General features: G+C 36.7%; 1 protein-coding gene across 1 annotated transcript in view; it reads left to right on the top strand.

The window, feature by feature from the left end:
* Positions 1-6,316, top strand: part of LOC110447621 (calmodulin-like protein 12) — a 61,586-nt gene that overhangs the window by 15,450 nt on the left and 39,820 nt on the right. The gene's annotated exons all lie outside the window — the stretch shown is intronic.

The raw sequence follows: 6,316 nt of genomic DNA, 5'->3' as shown, positions 1-6,316 counted from the left end.
TATGTAGGGTATTTGTCTGTCCATATGTCGTTATGTAGGGTATTTGTCTGTCCATATGTCGTTATGTAGGGTATTTGTCTGTCCATATGTCGTTATGTAGGGTATTTGTCTGTCCATATGTCGTTATGTAGGGTATTTGTCTGTCCATATGTCGTTATGTAGGGTATTTGTCTGTCCATATGTCGTTATGTAGGGTATTTGTCTGTCCATATGTCGTTATGTAGGGTATTTGTCTGTCCATATGTCGTTATGTAGGGTATTTGTCTGTCCATATGTCGTTATGTAGGGTATTTGTCTGTCCATATGTCGTTATGTAGGGTATTTGTCTGTCCATATGTCGTTATGTAGGGTATTTGTCTGTCCATATGTCGTTATGTAGGGTATTTGTCTGTCCATATGTCGTTATGTAGGGTATTTGTCTGTCCATATGTCGTTATGTAGGGTATTTGTCTGTCCATATGTCGTTATGTAGGGTATTTGTCTGTCCATATGTCGTTATGTAGGGTATTTGTCTGTCCATATGTCGTTATGTAGGGTATTTGTCTGTCCATATGTCGTTATGTAGGGTATTTGTCTGTCCATATGTCGTTATGTAGGGTATTTGTCTGTCCATATGTCGTTATGTAGGGTATTTGTCTGTCCATATGTCGTTATGTAGGGTATTTTGTCTGTCCATATGTCGGTTTGTAGGGTATTTGTCTGTCCATATGACAGTATGTAGGGTATTTGTCTGTTCATATGACGGTATGTAGGGGATTTGTCTGTCCAGATGACGGTATGTAGGGGATTTGTCTGTCCTTATGACGTCATGTAGGGTATTTGTCTGTCTGTGTCGGTATGTAGGGTATATGTCTGTCCATATGGCGTTATGTGGGGTATGTTGTCTGTCCATATGTCGGTATGTAGGGTATATGTCTGTCCATATGTCGTTATGTAGGGCATTTGTCTGTCCATATGTCGGTATGTAGGTTATATGTCTGTCCATATGTCGGTATGTAGGGTATTTGTCTGTCCATATGACGGTATGTAGGGTATTTGTCTGTCCTTATGACGGTATGTAGGGTATTTGTCTGTCCATATGTCGTTATGTAGGGTATTTGTCTGTCCATATGTCGGTATGTAGGGTATATGATTCGCTCGGATCTGATTTGGGAAGTCTGTCCATCTGTCCCTTGATAAGTTAATCATACGCGTAATCTGTCTCTGATTGGTCAATGATTGACATTGACTTCGGTAAATAGCATGCTTATTTCGAAATGTCGGCTAATTAGCAGAGAAAAGTGGAGAGGAAACAGTATTTCGGACAGCCCGTATCGATTGGGGGCTCGACTGGCAGCGTTAAGTGTAGTAAGGAAACGTTCCAGTTTATCGGCCCGGTGCGACAGACTTGGTCGTACTAATGGTAGTGTCACCAATACATATGCTAGGAATGTAGTAAATTTCCTCAATCAGTAGTTCGTTCCGTGTTACCAAGTGAGCTATGAAAAACATATAACATTTAGTCATGAATCATAAAGCAATAACGATGAATTATGTCGCGTGAGCACGAGCTTTTTCATGCATACTCGTGTTTTAAGTTGGGCCGACATGCAATCGAGGGCCAGCACAATGTATTTAACTTATTTAAAAATATCTAATCTTTAATTACGCCAAATAAATGTCAAAAGGTAAGTAAATCGGATTCGAATGGTATCTCTCTTTAGTTTCGATACTAAATGAATCTAGACTCTAAAATTATAATCATGATTAGTTATATCTTAACGCATATCGAACAGACTGCCTGTAACATCGCTGACCTTTTCTGTTGTGACCTTTGTGACATTTTGACCTTTTTGTCTTGTCTGCACGCTATAGACCAAATACATTAAAATTTAAAGAATGTATATGTCAAATTGTACAGTACTATGATAGGACAAGGTACTTAAATCATGCTCGTATGGAACGGCATATCACAAGACTCTAACAGTGTAGTCTTGTGATGCCAACACTGAAGGTCATGTTATCATCATAGCAACAGCTATATCTGGTCAACTATTCATACCGTTGTCGCTCTGGTCTGTTGGTGGGTGGGCGTTAAGTGGGGAGGGGAGCATAGTCAAAAACAATAGCCATCTTAATTATATATCTTCATGTGTTTCATTTGAATTAATATCAAGGCGATATACCAGATCAATTCTTGATATTTACATATTTCCCTGCTCCAGTTTAGTAAACTCTGACTGCGTGTACATGTAACTTAGCGTGTACGCAGTGAAAAAAAGGGCTCGGCGGATTGATACTATAGATTGTGCCGTTCAAGGTTCAGCAAAATATTTTAAGGGCTATTCAGATTCACTAATTTTAAACCTATCAAAAGAAGAAAACTAGTGATGTTCACTGAATATTTTCTAAATTTACTCATTTATCGATGTAGATTCGGTAGACACTATATTATTCTAGCAATCACGGCCACCATAGTTACATTTTACATATGTACATGTACATGTACCATCCTAGCAACCCACTCCGACAGTTTTTCCTTCGAACAGCTTTCAAACATTTTTTTGGGATGCATGGATATAAAGGGAACGAAACCTACATGTCTCGATTTAAAAACTTCCACGTGCAATAAAAGCTCGTGATGTTGCAGATATTTGTTTATCAACTTTTCTGGTTGTATAAAATTAAGGTAAGTCCGTCTCAAAAAGCGCCCCCTAGTCAGGACCCATATAAGTTATCGATGGTCTAGATCAGCGATTCGCACATGCGTAGTCCATCCCCGAGTACAACTCTTGATGCGACTCGGTATTCAGAAACTTGAGAACATCGTTGACCCTTCCCAAATCACAGTGGAAGATCCGGAGAACACCGTAATCCGTCCCGAAACTTGTCACGTGACAGTCGATGCGTGATGGCTTGTCAAGAGCTGGGAAACATCGTGGTCCGTCCCCGTGGGTGTGTCACGTGACGGCCAATCGACGATCCCTTATAGTCAGGAGCTGGAAAACAGTGTCAGAAACAGGGAAATCCCCGTCAATGAATAATTCATTCATTTAAATATTGACTCTGAATTCATTGGCAGATGTAATAAGAGTTCCGCAGTAAATCGATGTAATGTGTGTACTGCATGTCTAACGCGGCTCCGTATCACTGACTCCAGTAAAGGGTGACAGGTGTATCGATACCAGACCATCCTGGGAGGCGCGCGCGCGCTTGGCAGGTCTGGACGCGATCCACCTATGCCAGCCATGGCCATTGTACCGTTGCTATAGACATGTGGAATGTATCAATCTCTAGATTAAATCGAAATATAAATTTACGTTCATACGACATTACCGTCAACTAACAGAGCTCAAAACACGTTTCCGATCAATGCAATTTTTAATCGAAATTTTATTGAATCGGTATCACATTTTACAAAGTTAATGTCTACGTATAGTTCGATATTTAGAACATAGTGATGCAATAGAAATAAATCAATTTGTCGATTTTAAAATGGTCGATTACAAAATACACAAAAAAAACAGTGTACGTGAATTTCCCGGAATTACTAATGCCTTGATAAATCATTTCTAAAAAGAAAACCATACCTTGGGGGACTTTTATGTGAAATAATAAAGATAAAATATACACATTTTTATCAACAGCAGTGTTCTGAGTGTACAATAGCATCGGGGCTAAACATGGATTCGAACCCTGGACCTCAAATTGTTATACTATATAACCAGCTTAGCTACCTTGTCAACGGAAGTGCGCCTCCCAATTGTACTACAGAGACGAACTTAAGGGGAGGTTACTGTATACTCGAAAAACCAAAGTGGAATTCATAAGTGTTTGACTACAGTTGGACAGTGATCCTTAAGGCAAATTTCAAATTTGGATGAAATTTAAAAAAACTTAGTTATGTCAGTGTTTGAAAAGAAAAATTAGCATACAAAAATTAAACAGGCCTTGTCTATTTGTTGACAATTTACTAAAATTAAACAGTCTCACAAGAATAATATCCTGTACTATACATAAAAGGCCATTTCAAAGTTCCTGTTCTCAAGCCGTACTTCTTTGTTTCGTTTAAATACTGGTACTAACATCAAAAAATAGAATCAGAATGGTCGATTTCTACTCTCATCAATGGCCTAGCCTTTAGCGGCGTCATATGCAGATATGGTTGAACCTAATGTTAAGCTTTGTATTGTACACGAGACATAGCGATTCGTTGAGATTTTTAAACAGATTTTCGAGATACAATCCGTTAGGGTTTCTCATTCATTGGGCATTCGGCAACACATGCAGGAATTCTGGTTTTGAAGTTTCGACATGTTTTGCATAATTTTGCACACGAGATCGATGAGCAAGTCCCAATTATTCCCCAATCTCGTGATTGTCGTCTTTTAAATGTCTGTGAGGGGAATTTTTGTCTGGGTATTGTTGCGTTCTAATGGCACTAAAAGATCACTAGTAATGTCGTGCCATATTTTACAAACTGTTTCAAGCTTTCAAGATTTATTTGTTCACTCAGTCGCACTAGTGCGAAACGAAGAGGTCATACAGTTGGTACAATAACATTGCAGAATGTTTCGTTTAAATAAAAAAAAATAAAAAATAAAATGTTTTTTCTATTTTGTTTTTAGTTAACTTGGCGTAATATTTCAAAGTATATGTAAATGGATTGGTTTGCTTTTTATGATAATGTCAATGATGTCAATACTCTATGTTCATACGCAAGTTGAGAGCGTCATTGGTAGCATATATCTGCATATTTCAACCTCAACTCCTTAAATGTCTGTTATCTAAAAAAATCAATTAAAAAAATCGCTGTTTTCCATCATTAAATGCGTATTCAAATAACAAATACAGTGTAGTTAGGATTTAAAATCAAATATATTGGAAAATTAAAATGCATTTTATTTTTCTTTGAACACAATAACCTTGATACAAGTATGTTTTAATCAGCTCTAAGAAACAATTTATGGAGAGAGAAAAAAAAAGCAAAATAATACAAGTTTATCAATTGTTAGTTCTACGGAAGTTAGACATTCGTCACGACTTTGTCCTTGGAATAATGGAAGTGTGACTGTTGTAGGCAATACAGGATCAATATATCTATATAGATTACAGTAATAATTATACATGTATACTCCATCAGGGACCTGCTCCAAACCAAGGCCGCTGACATGTAGCAATAAATAACACCAGTCCGACACTGGTATAGCTCACATATTAACAATTAATCAGTCAATACCATATTCATAAAGAAAGAAAGAATCATAAGTTACGTTGGGTACTTTTGTTTCCAATATTTTAGTTATAGAAATATATTTTCTTATTACAATAACATTATCTGAAACAGAAATCAGTTTGAAATAGTGTTTCGGACATTTGACACGTATTTTTCAAGGCATTTTCCTGTACAATGCAGTAGAAAAAATATGGCATTTCACGAAGAAAACAAAGATATCCATGCTTTTAAGCAATATACGTATCCTATTTCAGCAAATATATCTGTTTTTCTAAACCAAAGGAATCCATGCTTTTAAAATATCCTCTTGGCCTAAATATAGTCTGGTTTAAATGACGCTCTACCTGCTTTGAAAAAATGTATTCATAATTTTGTAAAAAAAAACGACATCCACGCTAGTTAAAACAGAAACATGCATACTTTTACAACAGACATATCAAAGCATTTAAGCAGACAAGGTCATAAAATAAAAAATAAAACACAGTAACAAAAATGAACCTTATGATGTTCTTTGAAGGTTTGAAATGACGCATCGTTCGCAATGCTAATTTTATACTGATCAATACAGATAAAAAATGGATGAATGTTTCCACTCACCGTTGTTTCATCAGTGTACCGAGGTATGAAGTGTTCCTAATATTGCATGTATCAGCTGTAAACAAGTCAGTTAATGTAAAACTCGTTCAAAAATGTAAATATGGCGTAGTCGTAGCTGTGTAACAGAAAGGTGCCACACCTGTGAACCCTATCACCGAGATCATTACAAAGTACTTTATATCTAAAAATTGTTGAGGTAACTGAAGTGCAAAAACACCATACACACTACCATCACATATATACCACACTCATCAAGTCTTGAGGCACACATGTGTATATCGTTCTTCAACATGGGCATCAGATTCTGTCAACACGCACGAGTTCTGTTACGTCCAGCTTCTATTTGATGCAAAGTATAATACAGTTTAACTTTGATATATATTTTACAACTTACAACAATTATGAAACCTGTTCTATCAAATTATATCAATCACTCTTGGATGGAAATGCACAGAGTTTGTTTTTTTTTTTTTTTTTTAAATATGTAATTGTAATAACGTTTAG

Source organism: Mizuhopecten yessoensis, unplaced genomic scaffold (assembly GCF_002113885.1).
Source record: "Mizuhopecten yessoensis strain PY_sf001 unplaced genomic scaffold, ASM211388v2 scaffold401, whole genome shotgun sequence".
NCBI classification, from domain to species: Eukaryota; Metazoa; Mollusca; class Bivalvia; order Pectinida; family Pectinidae; genus Mizuhopecten; species Mizuhopecten yessoensis.
The sequence above is the reverse complement of the archived record's forward strand: the minus strand, read 5'-3'. Positions and strand labels throughout refer to the sequence as shown.